Source organism: Aegilops tauschii, chromosome 1 (genome assembly GCF_002575655.3).
Source record: "Aegilops tauschii subsp. strangulata cultivar AL8/78 chromosome 1, Aet v6.0, whole genome shotgun sequence".
Taxonomy (NCBI): Eukaryota; Viridiplantae; Streptophyta; class Magnoliopsida; order Poales; family Poaceae; genus Aegilops; species Aegilops tauschii.
The window spans coordinates 39831489-39844422 of record NC_053035.3 but is presented as its reverse complement, the minus strand read 5'-3'; the positions used below and the strand labels follow the sequence as shown (position 1 = coordinate 39844422).

The following is a 12934-nucleotide window of genomic DNA, read 5'->3' as shown; positions in this document are numbered from 1 at the left end:
CTTTGTATGTGCAATTATTTACTGTGCAGTACATTTCATCAATCCAGTTTTAAACATACCGATAGGAATGCATATATTTGCTTGCTGTTAAGCCTGTTATAGCTAGCATATGCATCTTTTAAAGTTTTTTGATTGTTCGGTTGTTTGTAGTTAGCATATGTCCAGTTTCAAATGCTATCTTTGGTAGTTCGTAGTATGCCTTGTTTATTCCGGTCATTCACAACGTGATGTTCTATATGTGCAAGTATGAACTGTGCAGTTCAATTTCATTAGTACCAGTTTCAACAATTCCACTATGAATGACTACATTTGGTTGCTGCATCTTGTAGTTAACACGCCTTTCCATTTTTATTTAAGAATAACCAGTGTACTTAGACCGGCACAATACCAGTTTGAATGACTATGTTTGCTTGTTGTTAAATGTTAGGCCTGTTGCAGTTAACACACCTTTCCACTTGTTTTGTTTTACTAGCGTGCTTAAACCTGCACACTGAAGCTATCTTTTGGAGATTATTTTGTCTGTCATGGATAATTTTGGTTGATATTTAGCTTGTTGTGCTTAACATGCCTCTCGATGTACCTACATAGGACAATTTTGGGAACAACTGTTGTTTTCCATCGAGGTTAGTTTCATCCCATGGCTTATATATACTCACTGTTCAGGATATCGTTAGCTGGTACCATATAGGCCGGGGCTGATAAGGGACTAATTGATGAATCGTACTTTTAACTGAATATATATGTAACCCATTTATCGTTAGGTTAACTAGGGCCATATGTAATATATCTGAGGTTACATAGCAACATGCACTGTACTTAATGTCTAAATATGCAATCCTAGGCTACATAGCAACAAGGAAGAATGTTACCTTAATGTTCTGATGATGTCAACACAGCCCTGTTTGGATACTCAACATAGCTAGAAGTTAGAGTTAGTTTCTAGCTCATGACTAACCCTGAACTAACTCCATCCAAAGAGGTGTTTGGATGATAGGATTAGATTGACAATAAATGCACTAGGCGAACAAGCTCCAATTAGCACCTCTTGGGTTGGATAGTTTTTTGGGGTGGGTTAGATGCAACTAGCTCAAACTAGCCCTCATGTTTGGATATACTTTAGGGCTATTTTTGCCCGAACTAGCTCAAACTAACTCTAACCCATGGATACAACAGCAGTTAACTCAGTCGATAATTTGTAAGAATACAATAAACTCCTTCCGGCCCATAATATAAGATGTTAATTCATCTAATATGTGAGTATATTGGATGTTATAAGATATTATAAAAGAGTGTTGTACTACATCATTGTGCAATTGCTTTTTAGCTTCTAATATTAACTTGGTGCTTTTAGGTACATATGTCATTGGTAAAGATCCGCGCTTCGACCCTTTCTGCGTATGGGGAAATGAGATATCGATGAACCAGCATCAAGTAGGAAGTTGATAAAGATTGTTAGTAAAATGGGTCAAAAGATTGCAATTAAACTATTTGTTTACACTTTATCCAAGACAACAGCGAACTGCAGGATGGTAAGTAAGAACTTTGCAGCCTTTCATTTACTGCCCATAATGAGTTGTGTTAGATGACAATGTCTGAATCTTTTTCCTATGCAGTGGTTTCCAAAGTAGTTTACTCAAGATTACCTCTCAAACTACATGATTGGTGGGCATGCAAAGGTTAAAGTATTTCTACCAGAACATGATGATTATCTAGATGTTTTCATGAAGACCGTGAAGGATGGGCGGTCGGCCATTACAAAGGGTTGGACTAGAGTCGTGTGTGCCTTCTGCATGGAGGAGGGCACAATATATATGGGCATTCTGTTTCACCTTGTTCAGCAACCAGAATGTATTTCGCCTCTTTCTTTATCGTCTTTAATAGTACAAGTATATAACTATGGTTCATCATTCTTTATTTGGTTCTTATGTAATTCTTGAACATATGTACCTATGAATCGAATAATGCATTGGTTGTTTGAACCTGATGGATATGAATAAAGCTATAGCATACATTCAAATTCAAATTGAAATCTGGTACAATTTGAAATAGCAGCAATTAAATTACGGTGAATTTATGCTATCCAGGTCGTTACGACACACACGATTGGTAAAACACAAACATTTATGATATACAACATAATCCGACATGGTTCACAGAGAGGAAACGTGTGCAAGCATGCACACAGTTATCGTTTGCAAAGCGTGTGCGATGTCAGACAATATCACAAACGGCGCGGGCAAACTAAACATTTGTGATAGTTGCCTTATCGTACACGATTCGCAACCATGAACTGTTTCTGATGAAGTATGCATCGTAAACGTTGCACCACAGAATAGTGTGTGTGATAGTTGTCATGTACGACGATGTTACGACGGTCCGACATTTCATAATCATGTCCGACACTCGTACGACAATTAGATAATCTTCTTAATTAGTTATCGCATACGGTTTGGGAAAAGTGATTGTGTGTGATTGTATGCTTATCATACACTTTCTTTAATAATGAAACGTTTGTGATTAGCGGCGCATCATAAACGTAGCACCACAGAATACCGACTGCGATCGCAATGCGAGCACAAACGAGTAGGAGTACTGTATATGCATCTTGGCTCCCTATCCCAGACGGTTTCTGGGTCGTGTGGGAAGGACCCCCCTTCGCCCACACTCACTTGGCAATGGTTCCAAATGTTGTCGCGGAAAAGGGTTAAAAACCGTTTGTATTGCACCGACGCGTACCAGTGGTTTAGGGCATGAACAATGGTGGCATATGGATACAGATGCCTCATGAGAAAAAGTAACTTGAGGCAACTACATTGATTTTTTTTCTCCTCAACGCAAGCTACTAGTAGTGGGCCTCATCAAGAAATAGAAAATAAAAACTTTAATACATATGCATCTCTACTCTTCACTTCAATTTTTTCAGCTTTTCACACTGGACCACACTTTTTCTCCCCAAGAACCTTCCTTTTGCAGAGGATTCCGCTTCCCTATCCGAACATACTTTCTCTGACATTCTATCCTACATGGCACACGGGGCATCACCATGAGGCTATGCATTGGCCATGCCCTTATATAGGCTACGAACAATTCTAAAAACAAAGAAGGCTACGAATGATTTTTTTTGCCATTTGCTCACTTTTATATTTTATTGTACATATGAATTTGAAATAAATACCTTCTTTTATTATTTTAAGAAGTTTTTTTTCTCTTTTGTTTTGTGCATCTTTATTTCTTGCCATTTGCCATTTGCTCACTTTTATTATTTTATTATTTCACTTATCTATCTACTACCCCTATAAAAGAAAGAGAGGGCGGAGAACCAAACAATCAGATCCATCCATTAATAAGATCTAACGGCCCTTAATCCTCCAATGTTTGACGGAACAAACCACGCATCCAGTGTTTAACGCTTCAAGCCATCCATCGATAAAACTGCCCCGCCGTTCAGAAAAAAAGCAAACAACGCACGCCCCCACGTTCTCTCGCCCCGCCCGCACGACCTCGACCTCTCGCCCCTGCTCCTCCTCCCCCGCCGTTCGCCCTCTGCCGTTCCTCGCCGCTCCTCCCGAGCCTCCCGCCGCTCCTCCATTCCTCCGGAGCCGACCGCCACGCCCTTAGCCGCGGGATCCCCTTCGTCGCGGGAGCCGCCGTCGAGCCCGTCCGTCGCGCCCGAGCCGCCGCCAGAGCCGCCCTTCGCCGCGGGATCCCCTTCGCCGCGGCTCGCAGGTCGCCGAGCCGCCGCCCCGGAGCCGCCCTTCGCCGTGGCCCGCAGGTCGCCGAGCCGCCGCCCCGGAGCCGCCCTTCGACGCGGCCCGCAGGTTCCCCAGCCGCCGCCCCGGAGCCACCCTTCGCCGCAGGTCGCCGCCGGAGCCGCCCTTCACCACATGTCTCCTCCCTGCTGGCCGCCCCGCCCTCCACTGCTCTTATCTTCAAGCCCAAGGCACGCACGCGATCCCCTCAGCTTCTGTCCTTTCTTCAACCCACCGATTCGTTTTCTGCATTATGAATTGTTCCCGTCTGAACATCTACGCGATCCAATTACAATAGAAGCATAAATCCCTATATATATGCATATGAAATTTCAGAGTCCCCAAAGCTGATTAGAGAGAGAGATTAACACTTACTCGTAGAGATTGATCGATTTAGGACATACCCCCATCTCTCCCATGCCCTCTTTCTCTCACTTGTTTTTCCTCTCTTAACTGCAGCATGAAGGAGGCTAGGATCGAGTGCAGGCCTGCGACCAGGATCAACAGCAGGAGACAACGTTACATTGTGGCTGTTATTAATACAATTTTGACCAAAGGATTTATTCTTTTTTGGCAGATGGGCACTTGTTCACCTTTGTTGTAGCGCGGAGACTTGTTCCAGATATTTAACATGTCTTTTTACGTATCCTTTGTTTGTTCTCAATTTGGATGCTTTCATGCAGATCAAGTTATTATTGAGGACAAAATGAAGGGGTGCATTGCAATCTAGATTTGACTAAATGTGTGGCACAATCTGTTGACAAACACATTTACATTTAAGTATGTGTAGTATGCTTCAGGTAATTAACCACAACATTTGTTTCGTCAATTATTTCCTTTTCATTCAGTGAATTGACTGTCCTTTTGTTAAAAAGCGCGAGTCGAATGTGTAAGTACGGAAGAGGTTCTCCCATTGGGTTGCCACTACAACGAAATAAACATGTTAATGACTGTTAAACATACTCTATTTTTGTAATTCAAAGGCAATGTTTCTGCCGGTCTCTTGAAAGAACTAAAAGAAATGCAGCCTTTATAACTGAATGTCTACATTCATTTTTGGAGATCACAGAGCTATATATTAACGAGTTATTATATTGATGCACACTGCATTCAATTTAGTGAGCTTGTTATTTTTCTGATCGGATTCAGTGGTAATGGAATTGGGTGGTGAAGAAAACTAGCAAGCTGCATAGGAGAAATTCATACGTGCACCCGCATGAATAATAATTTTCCAAATGTCAAATAGTTCTAGAAAAACTATACATATAAATATCTGAATCATCTGTGTCCTTGTAAAATTAGTGGAAAAATGATTTGGGAGGATGAGGTTAGGAGGTCGCATGCTTGGGCAAGAGGAAGAGGTTGCTTTAGTCTTGACCACGAAGTGCTCTGGTAACGCTGTCGCGGCCAGTCGGCCACTCGCTCTCCAAATCTTGCAGCTGCGCATGGGTTCGATGGGCAGGCATGGCGGCTCAGACCTGTGGGCTCCACGATCACCACGGCGCTGCCTCCTGGCCTTGCCGCTGGCAGTCACCGAACCCTCGCCGGATTGTCGACCCAACAACTAACCATCACCCTCATCTCATTAGTTGGCTTCCCTCTACTGGATCTGAATTTTTTGGTTGGTTTGCAAAGTGCAGATGTGTGACTTCCTTTATGATGAAGGCATCGAGGAGATAAACTTTTGCTTCTCAAGCTTTGATTTAGTTGAGATGTTTAAGCAATATTGGTCACTTCCAAGTAAATTTTATGATGATGTGATATATGTCTACTAATTTCCATTTTTTCCCTTTGTGTTCAGGTATCTATACTAAAGGTTGCAGTACTACACTAGCTGGTTACAATTTTGTAGATTTCCTTTTACCCTTAGTTTGTGCTCCCTCCGATCCAAATATAAGTGTCGCAGCTTTGAACTAAGGTGTTCAACCTTAGTTCAAAACTGCGACACTTATTATGGATCGGAGGAAGTAGTAACTGCCAATTAGTATAGTCCCTTAAGGCCTAAAAAGTAGCATAGGATATGGGAGCAAAAGGTTCAACGAAAACTTTTAAAACCTGAGATGGAAGTATATTTTGTAGGCTTGTAGTGCATGTTCACCTGTACGAGCTAGAACTTCCTTTGTGTTGGCGGAAGTGTTAGCCTGCCATTATCAGTTGAGTATAGGGCCTGACCAGCGTTTTGGTCTTTCATTTACTTTTTACCAACTCAAGTAAAATGTTTGAAATCTTATATCGACCACATCACTAAAATTTGGTTGGACTATGGTTGCATGTTTAAGTCGAAAGAGGGATCGACCTTCAACGTTGCCTCGTCAGGTTGTTTAGTTCCAACGAGGTCTAAATCCATTCCCCCATCTTGTGTCGATTGCCTTCTTAGTACTAATGTTTCCCCTTGGTGACATTGTCTATTTGGTGTCCTTTTTTGTACAAAATTACTTTATGATGTTCATCCTGCTAAGCTGCAGGGGTAATAGTGCTTCCAGTATTTGTAATTTTGAATCATGGTCAATTGATCAGTCATGGATCAGATGGCTTAGTATGTGACAAAGGCTCTTTGCTCCAATCAATCAGTGGGAGATCAAATAGCTTAAGCTTGTCGTACACAATGCAATGTAACTAGAATAGTCTTTATCTTTTAATCAGTTTCCCAGTTATATTTCTTCTAGAATTTAGTTTTTTTACTTTGTGATTTATTGGCATTTTGTTAGATGATACATGCTTCTAACTACAGTACAGATCAGGTCCAAAATCAGGATACATGACAGCTGCAAAGCAAATATATCAAAGTTGCTCGGGTGGATCTATTGTGGTTGAAGCTGCTCAGGTGGATCTAATCAAGACAACTTATTGACCGTCTTCCATTTCAACTGCAGCAATGTGGGGTGGCGCATGTGGAGTAGTAGGGTAAAGAGAAGATGGAGAAGGTGGTTATTCTGGCCTTACGTTGAGTGTTGAATCTGGGGTATATGAAAATACTTGAGTTGAAGAAGATCCGGTACTGGATATAATGATTGAGGAGATGCATGACTTAAATAAAAAGAGTTGTGAGAATATGAAATAAGGAAATTACTGTTTCTGATTGAGTCTTAATCTAAAGACGACATTTGTATGACGCTTGCATTCACAAATTGAAGAAACTGTTGTCGAACACCTTTGTTGGTTGCAATTATCCTACAACCATCATCATTTCAAAAGTAGCAGCACAAATTTTGTTCTTAAAAAACATATTTATTCCATGCGAAAACATATTTTTATTCCGTGGCAACGCACGGGCAGCCATTTGTGTCGTAAGATAGCATCGATCATGCATCCCTTCTGGTCAATGAGACTGATAGTGGGTCTTGATTGCCATTTGTGTCGATTCATATTCATACTTGTGTTTTGGGAGTTTATTGCCTGCATAACAACAAAAGTATTGGATGAGACGAGGCAAGCATGTATTTTGCTTGCATGGTCGCTTCAGCCTTAGCATCTGCAGCGCATGTAGCCAAAGTAACTGTGCCTGTACTACTATTGTAGAGCAGAGCTGGTTGTCTTGAGCTTAATATGAGATCCAAGTCTCGTAGAGAGGGGTCGATGATAAGAAGCATCTGTGGTACATCGTACTTGTGGTCCTCTCTTGAGAGAGCTATATGCTGCTTTAGAAGAAAGAAAAATAGAGTGTATAGATTGATCAAACTCAACTTAAGCCACCATATTGTAATTGTTACTTTTGAAGAATGTTACGTCGGTTGTTTTTTGTTGTTGTCATTTTCCTACACTAGCATCAAGAACTACAAGCATATGGTAGTATTTAATTGGGAGTAGACGTATCTCTGAAAAATGTATTAGCTGAGACGTGCGTTGCACGTGCAAGCTTACTAGTTTTATATAAATATTCAACATGTAATTTAAAATCGTCATGTACTTTAAAACTGTTCATCATGTAAAAAAATCAATGTGTATGAAAAAAGTATTCGACGTTGATTTAACAAATGTTTATCATGTACTTAAAAGTGTTCGATAACATGTTGCAAAATTCATCATGCATTAAGAAAATATCCAACATGTATTTAAAATAATGTCCAACATGTGTTTTAAAATGTTCTACTCCCTCTGTCCCATAATATAGGACGTTTTTTGACTCTAATATAGTGTCAAAAAACGCCTTACATTATGGGACGGAGGGAGTAATTATTAATAATAAATGCACATTGTGTAATATAAATTATTAAGTAGTATTTTATCATGTTAAAAAAATTCATCATGCATTTTAAAATGTTTCACCTCGCTCAAAAAATGTTCATTGTCAACTAAATAAGTTTAAACATGTACTTACTTTCATCAGAATTGTCGAGTGGCTCTTACATGCTTTATTGTTGATCTAACGAAAGGGACAATATTTCCTTGTATTTTCCTTTGAATAAAGTGTTTGCAGATTTTAACTTAGTCCACGGGTCCCTTGCACTATTATTATTTCACATCATTCGGTCGTCCGAGTGAAAGGCAATAATGACGATGATTTAATGAAGTGAGTGTGGCGAAGAAAAGCTGGTATGAACTCTTCTTGTTTCTGTTTTTATGAATATGTTTAACTCAATAGCCCTGATTCAGCATATTATGAGTAAACATGTTTGTGATGACAATTAAAGATTCTAGTTGCTCATGTCATGCTTAAGTAGCGATGAGTATATAATATGTTATCTTAGGTGTCAACATGCATTAAAATGATTGTGATGTAGTATGTTAGGATGGTATCCTCCTCTGAAGAATTCAAGTGGCTTGACTTGCCACATGTTCACACATGTAGTTGATTCAAAACCAATGTAGCCTTCATAATATTTATATTCAGGGTGTTTATATCTTACTCATGCTCATGTCCAATGTTAATTATTCAAAATGCATGATTATGACCATTGTCGCTTTCTAGTTGGTCGCCTCTCAATCCATTTGCTAGTTTTCTTCTGTACTAAGCGGGAATACTGCTTGTGCATCCAAATTCATGAAACCCAAAGTCATGCCAAAAGAGTCCACCATATCTACCTATATACGGTATTACTGTGTCGTTCCAAGTAAAATTGCATGTGCCATATCTAATCATTCAAATATACATCTGTTTTGTGTGTCGGTACCACTCATGGAGGGACGGAGCGGTCAATATCTTTCATGTTAAGCGGGTCATTCTCATGATGAGAGTTTATTCACTCGTCTTGCATGAAAGAGGCTAGTATTTGCGATGCCCAGTTCCATTAAACAAAAACAAAGAAAAAATATGATAAAACAAACTCTCCCTTTATAGTTGATTGTTGGAGGGCACCCGAGGATTCGGCTAGTCATGGATTGTGTTTGTATGGTTTGGGGGGAGTAAAAATTTTCCTTTCTGCATGGGAACCACCAATAATGTGTTTAGCATGGAAGATGTTGAAATCCTTTGTTGTGACGTTGACAGGAAAAACACACCACTCAAAATGTATTCATTCCTGTTTTTTGCTCTGAGCTCTGCCACCTTTGCAAATCTCTGCTTCCCTGTGCGAATGGCCTTTCTATTTACTTTCATGTTATTACTTTTATTGTTGAGTCATCACCCTCTCTTTCAAGCACCAACTTTGAGAGCACAATTTTCATTCTTAGTTTAATATGCATTGAGTCTAGTTAGTGTTGGATGTGAGCATGACTGTATCTCTTCTACCCTGAATTACAATGCTTAGTCGCTGCATGAACTTCAGAGGTGCTCTGCATTTATGTTTTCCGGTCTCAGAAAGGGCCAGCGAGATACCATGCTATCATATTATATCATGATTGTTTTGACAAAGTGTTGGCATTTGAGACTCGCAAGTTGATTCTTCTATTGATATGACATATGAGTATATATGAGTTCTAAGTGTTATCATTCACATGGTTAGTTCATGATATTTGCTGAAAACTTGGTTGCTAGTTAAGCTTACATATAGCAACAGAAACAAAAGAGTTTGTAAAAGTTTTACTTTGTCACTTTTAGTTTTTAAATGGAATTGCTTGAGGACAAGCATTGAGTTAAGCATTGGGGGAGTTGATACGTCTACAACATATCTACTTTCAAACACTTTTGCTTTTGTTTTGGCCTCTAATTTGCATGATTTGAATGAAACTAATCCGGACTAACGTTATTTTCAGTAGAACTACCTTGGTGTTGTTTTTGTGTAGAAATATAAGTTCTCGGAATTGGACGAAACTTGGCGAAGATTTTTTATTGAATAAATAAAAATACTGGTGCAAATATGCACTGGAGGTGGCCACTAGCTGCTCGCAAGGCAGCAGGGCGCACCTATCCTCTGGGCACAACCTCTTGTCTTTTGGGGCCCACATGACTTCGTCTGACCTAATTCCACCTCCATAAGTACCGTCTTTCTGAGAAAAATATATGAGAAGAAGTCTCATCGCGTTTTACAATATGGAGCCGCCATCGCCTCTTGTTCTTCATCGAGAGGGCTGTCTGTAGTCCGTTTGGGGCTCTGGGAAGGGGGATTCATCCTCGTTGTCATCATCAACCCTTTTTCATCAACAATTCCATGATGCTCACCAACGGGAATGAGTAATTCATTCGCATGCTTGCTGGACGGTGATGACGCACTATTAGGGAAAACCTTATACACAGAACTTTAGCAGTAGCGCTGGTTAAAATGGGGCGCTACTGGTACTTAGCAGTAGGCAAAGGGACGTGCTACTGCTATGAATATAGCAGTAGCGCTGCCAGGGCAAAGAGCGCTACTACTAAAATTACCCCACCATCGCCGCCAGGCTAAGTTTAGTAGTAGCGCTTTCCTATGAAACGCGCTAGTGCTAGCTAGTTTAGCAGTAGCGTTTTCTCCTAAACCGCGCTACTGGTAAGCCAGCCTTATCCCCCCCCCCCCCCCGCCCGCCCGCCCGTTTCCTCAATCGATCTCCTGTCTCACTGTGTCGCGGCCGTCGTCCTCCTCCTGCGCCATCGCCCCCATCGCCGCATTGCCGCCGCCGGCGTCGCCGCCATCCTCCGGCCTCGATAAGCCTCCTCCTTCTCCTCTTCCTCCTCCCACCTCCCTCCTCTAGCTACCCCTCCTCCCTCCACAGCCCCTACTCCCTCCCCTCCTCCATCCACAGCCCCTCCCCCCTCCATAGATTTAGTTGATAGTATAGATAGGTAGAATGTAGGTTTTTTCAATAGTATAGATAGGTAGAATTCTGTAGAATGTACATAGAATTTAAATGGTTAATAGAACTAGTTTATTTATAGTAAGTGCTTAATAGAATTAGTTGAATTAGTAAGAAAATTAATTATTTTTATTTATAGTAAGTGCTTAGTTGAACTAGTTGAATTAGTAAGAAAATTAATTATTTTTATTTATAGTAAGTGCTTAGTTGAACTAGTTGAATTAATAGAACTAGTTTATTTTTAGGAAGAAAATTTAGGTATGGAAAATTTAATTATTTTTGTGTCATTATCACTTTGTCATCAAAGAATGTTGTATGAGATTTGATGATCTAAAATTTTACTTGGTGGAATATGCAGGCTTTGTAGAGTCGTGTCTCCTTAGAGTGATTGTCATCCGAGCTACCTCTACTTCCTCTACATTCGAGTCGGTGAGCTAAAAGTCCACCTCCTCCTTCTCCACTCCTCGGTGTGTTGAATAGAGTAGAACTAGGGTATTTAGTCGGTGAGCTCATGTGCAAATGCTTATGATAATTGATACGGATGGAATTGCAAGTTTAAGCATCGTTGTATGTGTATGAACATCTTTGTATCGCAGGGAAAATCCGAGTGGCCTATGTTTTGCCGGAGTGTTGATTCATTTCCATGCCGGCAAATTTCAGGCCCTCGATATGTCCTATTTTAGCAAAGGTCATGCCGGATTTTTTTTCCTGAATTTAAGCATGACTTGTGCTAGAATATGTAGGAAATATCGAGTGCTCTGGATTTGTGTGTTGAGTTTCCTGGTAGTTTCCTTCGATCGATTTTCAATTAATGTTTCAACTATGAACATAGGCAATGTCTAATGACGAAAAGGATTTCGGTATGTGCGAATATTGCGAAGACGAGCGCGGCATGTGCGACAGAAATTTCCTAGTTGATAGGCGCTTCAGCATCAAACTAGATGAGACCTTCGAAGTGGATACAGTAAGTCACAACGACAAGTCTTTTTTCGTAATTAAGCATGACTTCTGCTTCTTTTGCTTCAACTTATAATTTTAATTTTCTACTATTCTACTAGTGTATCCCCAGCCATGCAAGAATCTTTGTCTTGGATAAGATTGGTTTCAGTCCTATGGAAACTATGGAGGTAAAGAGAGTTCACTTGCGGACCGAGCATGGTTATACTTTTGCCGGAAAATTATACAATGCAGACATCTACACCTACATTGAATGCAAAAATTGGAGAGCACTATGCAAGGCTTATGCAATTGAGCCTGATATGCTTATCACCTTTGATATTCGTCCGGAAGATGATATTGAAGATAATATCGACATCTGGGTCGATGTGTAGACGCTTCCAGTTCTACCATTATGTGAGTTTCTCAACCATATTTATGTCTTCAATATTATTTATTCAAAAATAGTTGACAACTAATTTCTGTTGGAAGCTTATTTCCATTCAAGCAAACATGTCCGACGCTTGGTAGACATGACCTACCACTGTCCCAGGGCTGAACTAAACTGCGAGGAGATAAGTCATTATGTTTCATGGCTTGAGGATCTTGATACTGTCAAGACAAATTATTTTCCTGGACTTGAAAATCTTAGTACTCAAAATGTGCGACCAATAGTGTTCGTATTGAACTACGGTCACATCTATATAGGAAAGATGGCAAGATTTTTACTATTTGTCCTCAGTGCATCTTTTGCATACATTTTTTAAGCTAAACTTCATTGCTAAGTATGTTACTATGATGTTCTTCAACAGGGACTCCCGATGATAGTTGTGCCTCATTGGATCGAGCCTAAAGGTCGCATGGCAATGGTTAGCTTACGGCCAAGACATCCTACATTGCACATGAGTGCATTCAGGATTTCTAAAAGCGAGCAAGTCTTAATAGTCAAAGACTGGAGCAAAATTGTGAAGGGCCGCAGAGAAGTACTAGGGGCAGCAATTAGAAGCACATCCCACAATTAGGAGGCAGGTTCATCTACATGCTCCAATATGATGAATCAGGAGTGCTACACATGTTCTATGCTATTTTACCTGAGAGAGAGC

The 12934-nt window shown here is 40.4% G+C and overlaps 1 long non-coding RNA gene across 1 annotated transcript; it reads left to right on the top strand.

Annotated features, from left to right (window-relative positions):
- Nucleotides 1–2865: 2865 nt before the first annotated feature.
- Nucleotides 2866–6831, top strand: LOC120967106 (uncharacterized). Its single transcript, XR_012201522.1, has 3 exons — nucleotides 2866–3940; nucleotides 4209–4549; nucleotides 6486–6831. It is a non-coding gene; the product is annotated as an uncharacterized lncRNA (long non-coding RNA).
- Nucleotides 6832–12934: the final 6103 nt, after the last annotated feature.